Raw genomic sequence first — 15208 nt, forward strand, 5'->3', positions numbered from 1 at the left:
AAGACCGTGCAGTCGCTGTCATAATGCATAAACGGAGCGATTTATCTAACGTGCAAAAGGGCACGATGACTGGCTTTAGCGCCAAGTGTGGAGGCACCTCCGAAGCGCTACATTTGTAAAGTGTTCGAGTTCTGCCGTGGCTAAAGCATACCGTGCATGACAGAATGGCTCAATCCTATACTGGGACCGATCCAACTGTGGTGCACCACGGGCCATAGATGACAGGGATCAATGACGGCTGCAGAGAGGTATGCGGGCTTATAGATGTGCACCTGCTGAGCAGCCCAGATGAACCAAGGGGCTACCAGCGGAATGTCGTCAACGACCGTGGGCCTCTGCAGCAGGTGCCCCTTTCGTGCACCCATGTTGACTGAAGTTTATCGGCGACGAAGGCTGGGATTTGGATGTCAATACTACAACTGAACGTTCAATGAGTGGCGACAGGTAGCCTTTTCAGATGAATCTCATTTTAGGCTCCACTGAACAAATGGCCGTTGGGGTGTACGGTGCGAAACGTCTGAAAGCAAACATCCTGCAACACTCGTCGAAATGTTCCAGGCCAGAAGGGATTCCCTGTGTGATCTCGTCATCCTGGAACGCACAATGGATCAATACAAGTATGCATGTATCATTGGGGACCATGTCCACCCCTATATGCAAATTGTTTTTCCCTCGGCATGAAGGCATCTAGCAACAGGACAAAGCAATGTGTTACACAGCTCACAGTGTACGTAGATAGATCGAAGAGCAGCAGAATGGTACCAAACTCTCCAGCTTTAAACACAATCGAGAATCTGCAGGACAACTTGGATTGGGCGGTTCGCCCATTGGATCCTCAACCGAGAAACCTAACGCAGCTGGCACTCTCATTGACCTTGTTTCTGCACGTCTTGCAGCGGTCTGTGCTGAAAAAGGTGGTCAGTCAGACTTTTGACGGGTGGTCACATTAATGTGACTGTTCAATGAACAAATTTATTATAATTATACATTTGTGTTGGAGAAAAGAAGATTTACACTGGCAATAGCAAGAAAAGCTTTCCTGAAAAAGAGGCAGTTGTTAAATATCGGATACAAACATAAGTGTTCGTAAGTTATTTCTCAAGGTATTTGTCTGAAGTGTGAAAGTGAAACGTGTCTGACAAACATTTCAGACAAGAGGAGAATAGGATCTACAAGAAGAGAATAGAAGCTTTGATGTATAGTAATGCAGGAAAATGCTGAAGATTAGGTGGGTAGATCGAATAACTATCGAACAGGTGCTTAACCGAACTGGGAAAAGAGAAATTGAATACAGTAAGCAGGTGCAAATGGATGTCGGTTGCAGTAACTAAGGAGACATGAAGAGTCTTACACAAGGTAGACTAACTTGGAGAGCTGCAAGAAACCAGTCTTTGCACACAACAACAACAAAAACATGGTTGTGATGATTTTCTTCTGCAAGAAATACAATCACAAATGTGGCTGGAGTTGTCTCTCAAAATGGTATACTACTTTAAAGAATGCTCTTAATGAAATAAATTATTGGTAACAACTTCCCATTATGCGAGTATATTGCACGCTCATCTCATTGTACTATGTCAGCTAAAAAAGACACCCAAGAAGTAAGAACTAGTACTGACAAAGTGTTCTCCTTTAAATTTAAAAACATTTACTGGGTTTTGTTTGCATCAACAAAAATAGTATCCACTTAAAAATGTTTGAATACTTGTAATATTTTCACAAAAAAGTTTGTACTACTGCAGTCATTACTGCAATTAATAACGGTTGCGTAGTCTGCGGGGTCGTAAGAAGTAGGTTCTTTAATACTATTTGTAACATAAAAATATTCCATTGTGGATCCCTATCGAACATCAGCATTTTTAAAAAAAAAAAAATCTTTTATCATGGAGAAGGTACAGAGCGAGGAACTGGAAGTTGCCATGAAAAACCTGTTCCCCAAAAAACCAAAATTATTTTGATTCGAGGTCAGTGCTGTTCTTAACAACCTTATTGCTGTCAGGATTTTCACTAGTATTTAAGAATTAATCACGTGCTCGACCAGCACTAAAAGAATTTATAAAAAATTGTATTGGTGAACCAAATTTACGATAAGCAGCTGATCTCTGTCACCAAGTCTTGATGTGCACATCTCATGATAAGATGATGTAATTTTGCAGTTGTTCTATGGCATTAAAGGCACCATACAACATTTAAAAAACTGTCATAAATATGGTAACAGGTAAAACATAGACAATAAAAATACATAAAACAGATAATATGAGAAACTTTCAACATTTAGAATAAATATTTATAAATTCTTGAAGATGTTAATATAAAATAAATGAACTATTAATGTTATGTAAATACACTTTTAAACCCTATGAATATAGAAATCTGGGTTATAATAGCTTGTGTACATAATCCCTGCAAAGCAGTCATAATCGAACATATAATTTTTTTCTTATTTTCTGGGAAGGAAGCTATGACCATTACAGCTGAAAACACAACCAGAGCCAGACAATACTGCAACGACACTCAAAGAAAAAAATGGTGCTTTGCAATTTAAGTAAAAAGTTAGCTAAGGTCACTCTTGCAAAGACCGTGCACAGGAAACCAGAAATCGCTCCGCTGTGGTAGACAGAAAAGCTCAAAGCTTTTAGTTATAAAACGTTTCCCACTGGATTAACTTTTCTCCGGTACTCCACTCGCGGTGCCGTCAAAACAGCTGCTAACGCTGTCCGTGTTCTGCCACTAGCGCGACCCTTTACACTGAGGTCTCAGACGCGCACTTTGCCGAGTGCGGCTCCTCCAGTGGTGCCAAGCTTCACGTCCAACACACCGCATCACAGCATTTGAATCACGGCCACCGCGCGGGGACCACAAACTGTGAGCAAGAGTACATACGCAGTGCTCTTAAACCACGCAAGTGGGGCATGATGCCTCTTTAGCGAGACACTATAGCACTCGTTGCAGGGCTACAACATACAATGATACAATGGAGGGAAAGGCTCCATCGACAGTAGTTTCACGAGGCGAAAAAAGTCTCGATCCTCTACAGCTTCGAATGATCGTTCCTGTCATGTGCCTGAATACTCATCATTCTTCATGTGATAACCGGCATATACATGTGGGTAGATGGTTGGTAAATGGTCCAACAGTTGCTAGAAAATATGGGTGTGTATCGCTAAAGACGTATAATACATGTAAAAATGTATGGCGGGTTTCATTATATTAATCAGATGTCAAATGATCAATATTAAATATTACTGCCTACCGAAATGCTGATAATATACAATCTTTTTTAAAGGTGACTTTGAGCACGGGCGGCCAAGAATAAGGCCCGCAAGCCATTCGCTGGCACTAGTGGCATAGCGCTCAGCGTTGCTGCTTGTTTCCCCCACCGCCAGGTCACGCTGCCTGAGCGTGAGCTTAAGGAGGCGGAAGAGGGGGAAAACGCGCCACATTTACATTGCAGTACAGTCGCACTCCATACGACTTGGTCTTAAAAACATTCCACATTTCGCAACAACATAAATCACAAGCAAAACAAATTTCCATATTATTTAATTACTTTAGGCACGGTGCAGGCATAATATAATTTTTATCTGGTACAAACTGTCAGCATACGGATAGGTGCAGACAGTTCACACATTTTCGCACTGGGGTTTCCACATAATCGTGACTTATTTAGTTTCATAATCGAAAAAAGGTTTTTTACACAAACGTGTCGATCGAAATATTGTAACACTTTTGCAGCCTCAATATGGAGACGTCTAAACTCTACCTGAGGAAATCAACATAGAGGTCTTCGATATTTTTAGCGTGAAAGGATTTGTCATTAAAAGTGGAATTACCTTGTAGGTCAGCCAGTTACATTTGCACATGGACAGGGACACTTTGAAGCGAAACGGTCTCGAAGACAGAGGTAATATTCTTCGATAAGGTTGGAAGCCAAAGGAATGAACTACAATTTGTGCCAAATGTTCAAATGTGTGTGAATTTCTAAGGGACCAAACTGCTGAGGTCATCGGTCCCTAGTTTTATACACTACTCAAACGTCTGCTAAGAACAACACAAACACCCATGCCCGAAGAGGACTCGAACCTCCGGCGGAAGGGGCCGCGCAGTCCGTGGCATGACGCCTCAGACCGCTCGGCCACTCCGCGCAGCTACAATTTGTGCCAGCTTCAGGACATGAACCCAGGTCTGCTGCTTATTCACTACACCATCCTGCCGTTGTGGCTAACACAGCTGCTCAGACTATCCTAGTCCAAAGCCCTCCACAAGAAAATTGCAATTCACATTCCAGGCCATCTTGATTTTTCCTTTATTAAATCACCAATTCTGCCGACGCTCTCCGATATTGGAATAACACCCCGGTTTTGTATGTAATGGGGAAATCTTACATGTACCTTAGGTGTAGGTGATCTGTTTATCTGATGTAATTACATTTTCCTGGAGCCACAAATATCAGTTCATTACTTCAGCTTCTATCCTTATCGAAGATGAAGTTCGAGACTCTGTATGTCTCCAGGAAAACGTAATTGTTTTAAATCAATACTTGTAAAATTGGCAGTGTTCTCAAAACGTTTAGGAAACTATGCATTTAATTTTTTTCAAGGTCACAATGAATTCCTCGGACTTCGCTTTATCTTTGACAGTAGTGAGCTTAGGAATCTGGACTGTGATTGTCAGAATTTGTCCCTTTTATAATCCGATTTTTTTTTTATAAACGCGTCCCTATCAGATCAGAAAGAAGTTACCTTCCAGTGTCTTACTGTAGGCGGCGCGCCGTCAAGTCCACTTAAAATACGAGGTCTGCAATCCATTCCAGGTGTTCTAATTTCTGTTCCAGCACTCCTTTTTGCTTCATAAATTCAGCAAAAGCGAGTTTTAACCATGGTATTTTGCTGTAATATATTAAGTCCCCACATTTTTCGTTCAGTTCGTTTGAGAATTGTTGTAACTGACAGTGGAATAGTACGCACGACTTCAGAAATTTTATTATTCATACCACCAACTTCTTCATGTGGTGCATGCCCGCAAATTTAGCACAGGTACAGAACAATGTGCCGCTCGTTGTAATTCTTTGCTCTTCCATTGTCAGCTAAAACTTTAAATTCTTTCTTCGCGGTATCGTAATATCATTTCGTAGCAAATTTGCAGCACATGTCGACTGCATAATACGTAATGAAAATTCTCGTTCCTCTCTTCTGTCATTCCCATTCATTTTTAAAGGCTTTTGACTATCTTTCTGCCTCTTTGTGTGCAAACAACTACTTTACCTGCGAAAATCCTTCATACCACGAACAAATAGCGAAGGACAAACAGTGCTGACACCACGATTCTGCCGAATTGAACAGCGTCTTACCGAACGAAAAATGCCACATAGCAACATATGCTATGTCACGCTGTACCGAACACTTGGGGAAGTTACGAGCAAAGCCGAGACAACCAGAGACTTGGACCACACACAGCACGCACAACCAGCCCGGGTGAACCATAATCGAATCCTTTTTAAAAACATTTCTTTTAACAGTCTCAAATCAAAATGTCCATAAATGATTACTAGTTTCTATCAATTAATGATCATCTTCAGATATGATTAATTACGAGTTATGAAACGTCAAAAATGTTTTGTAAAAGAACTCTGTCATAAGCTGGGAAACAAGAGGAATAGCTCTATATCAGACTTCTAACAGCACTGGTGTCCAGCTTTTTACAGCAGACTTATAGCAGCAGTTATATACAACTCTGCGCAGTACAGATCTATGTGCACAGCGGGTGTTCAGGGATTAGATTCTTCTCTGACCTCCTTCCGTGCAAAAACCGCTGCTATCTTAACCACTGGTAGTGGCTCTCACTTCTGCATTATTTCGGTTATGGAAGCTTAATTTAAAACTCACAGGCTTCAACGAACCTATCCCGAAATTTCGCGGAACCGGTACAGCAAATGGTTCAAATGGCTCTACGCACTATGGGACTTAACATCTGAGGTCATCAGTCACCTAGACTTAGAACTACTTAAACCTAACTAACCTTTGGACATTACACACATCCATGCCCGAGGCAGGATTCGAACCTGCGACCGTAGCAGCTGCGCGGTACCGGACTGAAGCGCCTAGAACCGCTCGGTCACGGCGGCCGGCCCGGTACAGCAGGGGAACTCGTCCAATGGAGTGGCTGCTCGTGAAATCAAACTCAAAGTATACGGCACCGGAGAAGGCGCAAGAAGGAGAGCGAGCAAAGAAGGCAAAACTACGTCGAATTAACTGCTGACAGTAACATATTCGCGTCTGGCATCCTCTGCTTCCCACTAGCGGAGTCGGCGACTAATCTTAGCGGCTTCTCAGTCGACAAATTGTGTGCCACGCGTTATCCGGACACGAAAGCCGAGGCCCTTGAAAAACTAATGGCCGCTTCGCTGCGCCCCAGTCGAGATTTTGATTGAGGAGGGGGAGGGGGCGATGGCGGGGGGGGGGGGGGGAAGGCTTTACGCGTCACTCACCGCTCTCTGCTAATTCACAGGAACAGGAAATACTTTAAAAGCAAAGTTAAAGTGTACTTGTGCGTGAAGCAGCAGCAGCACGGTACAAAATGTCCCGCGCTCCATCCATACATAACACTTGTCATGCAAGTTATGTTTTGTCTTCGGTTAAATACAGTCGCTCCCATGAAACATCGTGTCTAATGTCAGTTTGGATTGTGCGGATAGCACGAACATAAGGCCTTTCCCTGACTAAAAAGAACATTTCTAAGGAACTACTTTCGATACAACTATGCGATTTGTTGCAAATGGTAGCTTAACTCAGGAAGTTTTTTTACAGCTCCCCATTTGCTCTGTTTGTTTTCCATAGAACGTCTAGATGATATTCAATATCCGTCCATATGATTGCCAATAGATCTTCAGTCACTGCCGGTAGAGCATCTTTTATTCGTACCGTAAGAGTTTGAACATCGGCAACTGATCAATTACACAGTTTATCCTTAACTTAAATCCACAAAAAAGACAAGAGAGAGATTATACATGAAAAGTATTCGCAGTTCCCAATGTGGACAAACATCAGCTGTAAAATGGAATGACGACAATGAAAATTTGTGCCGCACCGGAATTCGAAACCGGATTTCCCGCTTCCGGTGGGCTTACCACTAGACTATCCGAGCACGCTTCAAGACCAGACCAAACTTCCATATGTCGTCAATTATGTGTCTACGACCTGCGCTCGTACGTCCATTACGTATGTTCTCGCACAGAGGAGACATTTTAGTTGAAAATCGCTTGCCTGGTGTCGATGGATAAATACGATATTGCAATGTCCTTATTATTGAGAATTACAGTGCAATGTTCCTTTTGACATACATGCATGTCCGAAGGAACAGTCACTGCACAATACGGGCACTGCAATATCGCATTTATCTGCCGACATCGGGCAATCGACTTTCATTTAAAATGTCTGCCCTGTATGACAGTATACATAATGGATGTAGGAGTGCAGGTTGTAGACAAATGATTGACAACATACGGAAGTTTGGGTATGGCCGCAAAAAGTGCTCGGATAGCCTAACGGTAAGGCCACAGCGCGCAATAAGCGGGAAATCCGGGTTCGAATCCTGGTCAGCCACAAATTTTAATTGACGTCATTCAACTGTTGATGGTTGTCCATCGCAACTGCGAATACATTCCAAGTATTTCGCACGAGCTGTAGTCGCCGCAGTGTCTGTTTCTTCGGCCATGCATGTTTGTCCGAGGAAATATTGCATTGTATTTATGAAGAACGCGGGCACTGCAATATCGTAATAGAGACTATGTTTCGCGAACGTTCTGGCCATGATGTTGGCCCGTCCCTACCGATCCATCAGTCCGGAAAGGTTTCATCCGAGAACTGGAGAACAAATAACACCCAGTGTTGCGGTACACTTTGTTGTTGAAACGCACCAAGATTGAAATGCCTGTAGGTGGGGTGCAACGTAAAATTCGAACGTGTCAATGTAAACTGTTGCCGTAATACTAGGCCCAGTGAAAAAGGATGCGCCGGCCGCCGTGGCCGAGCGTTTGTAGACGCTTCAGTCCGGAACCGCGCTGCTGCTACGGTCACAGGTTCGAATCCTACCTCGGGCATGGATGTGTGTGGTGTCCTTAGGTTAGTTAGGTTTAAGTAGTTCTAAGTCTAGGGGACTGATGACCTCCCGAGGCAGGATTCGAGCCTGCGACCGTAGCAGCAGCGCGGTTCCGGACTGAAGCGCCTAGAACCGCTCGACCACAGCGGCCGGCCATTGTTTGCATGGATTTGTTCGAGCGTGTTAGCAAACTCAGCACCAATGGGCCTATCATCCAGCTGCAAAACTAACAGAAGTTGCACTTTGTATGCATGGAAATGCAGCTGTTTGTGTAAGATCACCACAGTGTGCTGAAGTACTGCTGTTTCCCCGGTAACACGACGCGTTGATTTCTGCAGACGGCGTTGGACTGCTGTATGCACGATATCAACAGGGTTTTCACGTCACGTCTAATGCTTCTTGTCTTGTTACGAACACTGCCCGTCTCTTTACACTTTTCATACCATCCTTTGATGCTCTTCACATCTGGCGGATCTCGGCCACAGGCAATTGGGAACTTTAGTTGAACTGTAATAGGCGCCCGTGTTTCAAGAAACCATAAAACACATTCGTTTTCTCCTCCAAGAAGCCATTGTGACAGCAGCACTTTTATATTACGCTACCTGTAATATGAGAGAGAGAAAAGAAATCAGATGTCGTCAGAGGACGTGTAGAAAAGTATCCATAAAAACTACAATTTGCAAAAAAACTGAATAGGCATGTGGGATTTTATCCATTAAAAGCTTTGAGGGAAGCTATAAAAGCTTCGAGGGAAGCTATCATTTGCAACAAACGGCATAGCTGTCTCTAGCACAGTTCGTCAGAAATAATTTTTTGTAATCTGAGAACGACATTAATGATGGATCTAGAAAGAAACAAATTTATAAACACTATTTTATTTGAAGGCGACAAAGTTCTGCTAACAGATAGTGAAAGCGCCTCGAAAATATGTTGAAACTGAATAATGTTAACAATATTGTGAAATGGTTGTATCCGCAAATAAAACAAAAGGAAAGGGAAACAACAGTAGAATAGGTAAATTCATTTAAATATCTCGGAACAGAGATATGAATACACAAAACTAATTCAGATGTGGTTCAAGATATATCGAAATATAATGCTATAAATGGTTGTGCAAGGAGGTACCTTGGTAGTACTATGAGGATAACAGTAAAACTACACCACGTGGTAGCTACGTTGGCTCTTATGTATGGAGAACAGCACGCTAAGAAAAGATCAACGAAGAATTGAAGCTTCTGAGATGAGGTTTCTGAGATCACTTTTTGAACTAACGCTAAGAGAAAAGTGTGGAGTGATGATATAAGACAACAACTAGACGTAAAAACAATAATGACAGAAGGGGTTAGACACTACTACATCAAAAGGAAGCTACCTGAACATCTGCCACGGTAAGCAGTACATTTCAACCAAATTAGGAAACGGGATATAGGAAGGCCAATGCTGAGACGGAGACAACAGTTTTGTTAAATTCCTTTGATTTCGGGATGGGCCAACACCTACTCCTTGAAATGGAGGAAAAAGAAGATGATGATGAAGAAGAAGGGTACAGCTTATACCCACCCAGTAAACAAATTACACATCTCTGCAGACTTCCGTGGCCGATGTCACTGAAGTTAAAATCTTCCGAACTGTTAAGCGGCGTCATAACTCTTTAAAATGATCGACGTTCGACCCCTCTGCAGGGAAACTCTTCAGGATATTGTGGTGTCTACTAATGATTGAACACTCAATAAATAGTGGACAGCACAAGATCCTAGAAGGATCCCAGCAAAGGGGTCGAAACGTTGATCGTTTCACCAGGGTCTGAATTTACACTTACTGAATTACTGTAAGTTATAAAATAAAAGTTCATTCATGTTCACTGTACATTACAACATGTGGCATTTAGATTTCTTTATGTACAACGTTGCAATTTAGCGGCTATCTTACTCCGGCGTTGTTCCTGTAGTACAAAGAAATGGTTCAAATGGCTCTGAGTACTATGAGACTTAACTTCCGAGGTCATCAGTCCCCTATAACTTAGAACTACTTAAACTTAACCAACCGAAGGACATCACACACATCCAAGCCCGAGGCAGGATTCGAACCTCCGACCGTAGCGGTCGCCCAGTTCCAGACTGTAGCGTCTAGAACCGCTCGGCCACTCCGGCCGGCTTCTGTAGTACCCCCTATTGTCTTAACAAATTAATTATTTTATGATACTTTCAGCGTAACTGATTTAATAGTAAACGTTCGCCCAGTAAACTTCATACGAAATTCTCATCTAGCGTAACCAGCTACCTAACAAGGCACAGCCACGTTCCAGCTCAAAGTAATGTGTGTTGTCACCACATAGTGAAAGCACGGAACTTCCCTTCGTGGGCAGCCAGGAGAGACTGCTGTTAACGTGGTTGGAGTTATTCGTGATGACATGGGGAAAAATAGAAACAGTGCTGACGGAAGAAGTAATGGTACGTGCAAAGAAAGTGTTACAGTTGACTAAGTCGATGGTGTGCAGATTACGGCAACAGGTACACGATGCTGAACGGATTGCGATTCAAGTACCATCCCCAAAGATGAAAAAAACAATTGTATATCCCACTGACTACATGGATAAATTGGGCAGCGATTTCTGTGTTATTGTGGAACTGGACTTCTGGCTAGCGAAGAAACGCGGAAAAAGACATGATTTTGAAAGCTACCAGTTTTATAAAAGGCTGACAAATGCGCTGGCTAACTAATACGTGTGCAATGTGCGAGTTTAAGTCGCCGTGGGAGTGTATTTTTCACTAAACGTATTAACACTATACGGAATACAACATTTAGTAACTAATACAACTGACGTAATAAACGTCCAGTAACAGAATCTACTTAAATAGCCGCACGATGCATTAGATTGACAGACGGGAAATTGATAAGGCTGCTTGTACACGTATGACCTGGGTGGTGCGACATAAGCTCGTACACTGCACGCGTATTTGTCAGAAACTGCATATTAGCAACTAACGTTACGTATCTCTATCTTAGTGACAATTCTCTTTTGCTGAGGTGAAGGCTGAGGAAGAGGTGGGTAAATGTGAGATATAAAAGAAGAGAAGAACGACCTTAGTAATAATCCAGATAGGTTCTACAGTTATTTTAGAATGAGGCTGGAAAAAATTGCTTCACCGAAGAAGATTAAACAATCCAGAATTCGAACTAAGAAGAATAGCCAACATGGGTAAGTTAGAAGTAGAATTCTAGGTGCAGCTAAGTAGCTTAAATCAGTTAATGAAGGCAGGGCATTCAGACCTGATTGTACGCCAGTTAGGTTCCTCTCAGAGTATGCAAAAACAATAGCTCCATATTTAGCAATCAGATACGACCGATCGCTTGTTGACAGCTCCATGCCTAAGGATTCGAAAGTTGCACAAGTCACACCAATATCCAAAAAAAGAAATACTCTATTTGCAGTAGGATTGTGGAACATATACTGTGGAGTAAGCTATAGGGAAAGTCGGGTAATATACAATATGTACAAGAACCAAGAGGAAATAATTGGAGGACCAAGTACGAAACGCTGGGATTAAAAAGGGTGTAAGATAGGGATGTAGCCTTTTGCCCCTGCTGTTCAATGTGTACATCGAAGAAGCAATAACGGAAATACAGATTCAAGAGTGAGACTGAAATTAAAGGTAGAAGGATATCAAAAAGAAGATTCGCTAATGACATTATTACCCTCAGTGGAAGTGAAGAAGAATTACAGGATCTGCTGAATGGAATGGACAGTCTAATGAGTACAAAAAATGGTTCAAATGGCTCTGAGCACTATCAGTCCCCTATAACTTAGAACTACTTAAACCTAACTAACCTAAGGACATCACACACATCCATGCCCGAGGCAGGATTCGAACCTGCGACCGTAGCGGTCGAACGGTTCCAGACTGAAGCGCCTAGAACCGCTCGGCCACACTGGCCGGCTTAATGAGTACAAAATATGGATTGAGAATAAAGTGAAGAAATACGAAAGTGATGAGAAGTAGCAGAAATTAGAACAATGAGAAACTAAACATGAGGATTAGTGATCAAGAAGTAGATGAAGTTAAGGAATTCTGCTATCTAGGTAGCAAAATAGCCCATGGCGGACGGAGGACTAGCGCTGACAGAAAGAGCATTTCTGGCCAAGAGAACTCGACTAGTATCAAACGCAGACCTTAATTTGAGGAAGAAACATCTCAGAATGTTCGTTTGGAGCACTGCACTGTATGGCAGTGAGACATGGACTGTGGGAAAACCCAAAAGAGACTCGAAGCATTTAAGATGTGGTGCTGTAGAAGAATATTGAAAATTAGGTGAACTGATAAGGTAAGGAATGAGGAGGTTCTCTGCAGAATCGGTAAGGGAAGGAATAAATGGAAAACACTAACAAGAAGAAGGGATAGGGTGGTAAGACATCAGTTAAGACATCATGTAATACTTCCACGGTGCTTAGGGAGCTGTTGAGGTTAAAATTGTATAGCAAGACAGAGGTTGGAATACATCCAGCAAATAACTGAGGACGTAAGTTGCAAGTGCTACACCGAGATGAAGAGTTTGGCACAGGTGTGGAATTCGTAGCGGTCCGCATCAAACCAGTCAGAAGACTGATGACTGAAAAAAAATTCGAACATTGTGAGTTATTTCGAAGAAAACGATTTATTGACAAATAGTCAACAGGAATTCAGAAAATATCGTTCTTGTGTAAAACAACTAGCTCTTTATTTCTCACGAAGTAATGAGTGCTATTGACAGGGAATCTCAAACTGATTCCGTATTTTTGGATTTCCGCAAGGCTTTTGAGACGGTACCTCACAGGCCACTTCTAATTAAATTGCGTCCATATGGTCTATCGTCTCTTTGTACGACTGGATCCGCGATTTCCTGTCAGAAAGGTAACGGTTCGTAGTAAGTGACTGAATGTCATGGAGTAAAACAGAAGTAATATCTGGCGTTTCCCAAGGAAGTGTTATGGCCCTTCTGCTGTTCCTGATCTACTTAAACAATTTAGGAAACAACCTCAGAAGCCCTCTTAGATTGTTTGCAGATGATGCTGCCATTTCATCAGACGATCAAAACGAATTGCATAATGATTTAGACAAGGTATCTGTATGATACGAAAGGTGGCAATTGACTCTAAATAATGAAAAATGTGAAGTCATCCACATGAGTGCCAAATAACTAACTCTACGTTGCTTGAAACATTCAACAAATTCGAATTAATTTTTGCATAGATCCATAAACACGACAGTTTCTCCACGGAAATTGGTATAATTAAGAATCTGTGTTCCACATGTGCCCGGCGTATCCCCACTGTTCATCCAGAATACTGTAATTAAAATTTACGCTAGAATCCTTTTAAAGAAGTTCGTGTTCCTGTGAATTAGTAGTGGGTGATGAGTGACGCGTGAAGCCCCCGTTTCCATTGGTTGTCGTCAAAAGACAATGCAAAGGCAGCTACCCATCACAAAACAAGAAAGTGTCTCTTGTCATCGCTTTAGCCGGCCGAGGTGGCCAAGCGGTTAAAGGCGCTACAGTCTGGAACCGCGCGACCGCTACGGTCGCAGGTTCGAATCCTGCCTCGGGCATGGATGTGTGTGATGTCCTTAGGTTAGTTAGGTTTAAGTAGTTCTAAATTCTAGGGGACTGATGACCTTAGAAGTTAAGTCCCATAGTGCTCAGAGCCATTTGAACCATTTTTTTCATCGCTTTACTGTGGAATTACGTTGTGTAGGAAGATAGATTACTGACAAGTGAAGCTCATCTGCCCCCGTTTGTTTGACAGCACTGGAACACCAACTATCAAGCAAGATTCCAAGATTGATGATGTCAGGGTTTGGCTATTTTGCACACTAAATGCCAGTTTTGGTGAGGTCAAGAGGAATATTCCATACTAGTCGTCGGCTTTGACCAATGACGTAATATTAATCAATGCTGTGACGTCATCTTTTTGGTGCGTATTTTCATGTCTTTTTCGGAGTTTGCTAGTTAGTTGGCGAAGCCAGCGAAAACGAAAGCGGAAAACGAGATTGTGCAGACAGACTGATTTGTAGCCTAGCCCGCTTGAAACAATCACCTCTGATATTACTTTATAGCCGCCATGTTGGCTACGACTTTCATCGCATGTTTCCTGTACATCGCATTTTGCAGCGCTGTAAAGCTCTCGAGCTAATGTCATTTTACATGGGTGAATTTCGACAACTTGGATCAACATTCTCCTCCCACTTTAGTTAAGAAAACTAGTACAGGGGTATATGCGACGATGCGATGAGCTGATTCAATACTCTCTAGAATTGAGGCACTTGTATGATTACAGGAGTGAAAAATGTACACCTATCAGTTGTTTTTTAAACGTATGATGCATATTATTTAATGATTTTAAATTAACATTTCTCATAGCTAATTCAGAAAATCGCATGCTCATTTCCAACATTCACTTTGACAGAAAACTGCAAAAACAGACTATGTTTTGCGCTTTCTGAGCTCTGTACGTATTTTTAACGTCGCCAGTTCAGTTTAAAACCCGGGTAAGTTACAGAATGTAGCAGTAATGAACTAGCAATAGGAAAATAACAATTTACACTTTATTACTGCAGTAGCAACTAAAACATTCAATAAATGCCTTGCTAAATGCATGGCTCACATCTGAGACAAAGCGTATTCCTGAGTGATCTCACAGCGTTAGCCAATAGCAGTGCAGAATGCTTACTGACATCCTATTGTTACCAGAAACGTAAACGTAATCATCGAACTTTAAGTATGTTCCTACTGGCCAACTGCTGCCTGCAAAACAGTACGACGAGCGATCTATGATCGTGGGACGTGTGATGAGCACGTCACCAACCCCTCCAGCCGTTATTGCCAGTAGATGAACCAGGATTACGTCTGGACTTCTGTATTCAAACAGCTCTTCATTTAGAATCACGAGGCTGAGTGGAGCCTGTACAACACATCTCTCCCTCAGCAAAAATCCGAGGAGATCCTGGGGGTAGAACTTGGTCTTTCCGCACTGCAGACAGCGACGCTAACAATTTATTTTTCCTTCAGAGAGATTCAGTAACAGAAGTTCATATCCATACAAAACATTAATACGTTTCATATCACAAATTTTATCTAG

The 15208-nt window shown here is 42.2% G+C and overlaps 1 protein-coding gene across 1 annotated transcript in view; it reads left to right on the top strand.

Annotated features, from left to right (window-relative positions):
- Positions 1-15208, top strand: part of LOC124790129 (nitric oxide synthase, salivary gland-like) — a 705692-nt gene that overhangs the window by 634581 nt on the left and 55903 nt on the right.

Source organism: Schistocerca piceifrons, chromosome 1 (assembly GCF_021461385.2).
Source record: "Schistocerca piceifrons isolate TAMUIC-IGC-003096 chromosome 1, iqSchPice1.1, whole genome shotgun sequence".
Classification (NCBI taxonomy): Eukaryota; Metazoa; Arthropoda; class Insecta; order Orthoptera; family Acrididae; genus Schistocerca; species Schistocerca piceifrons.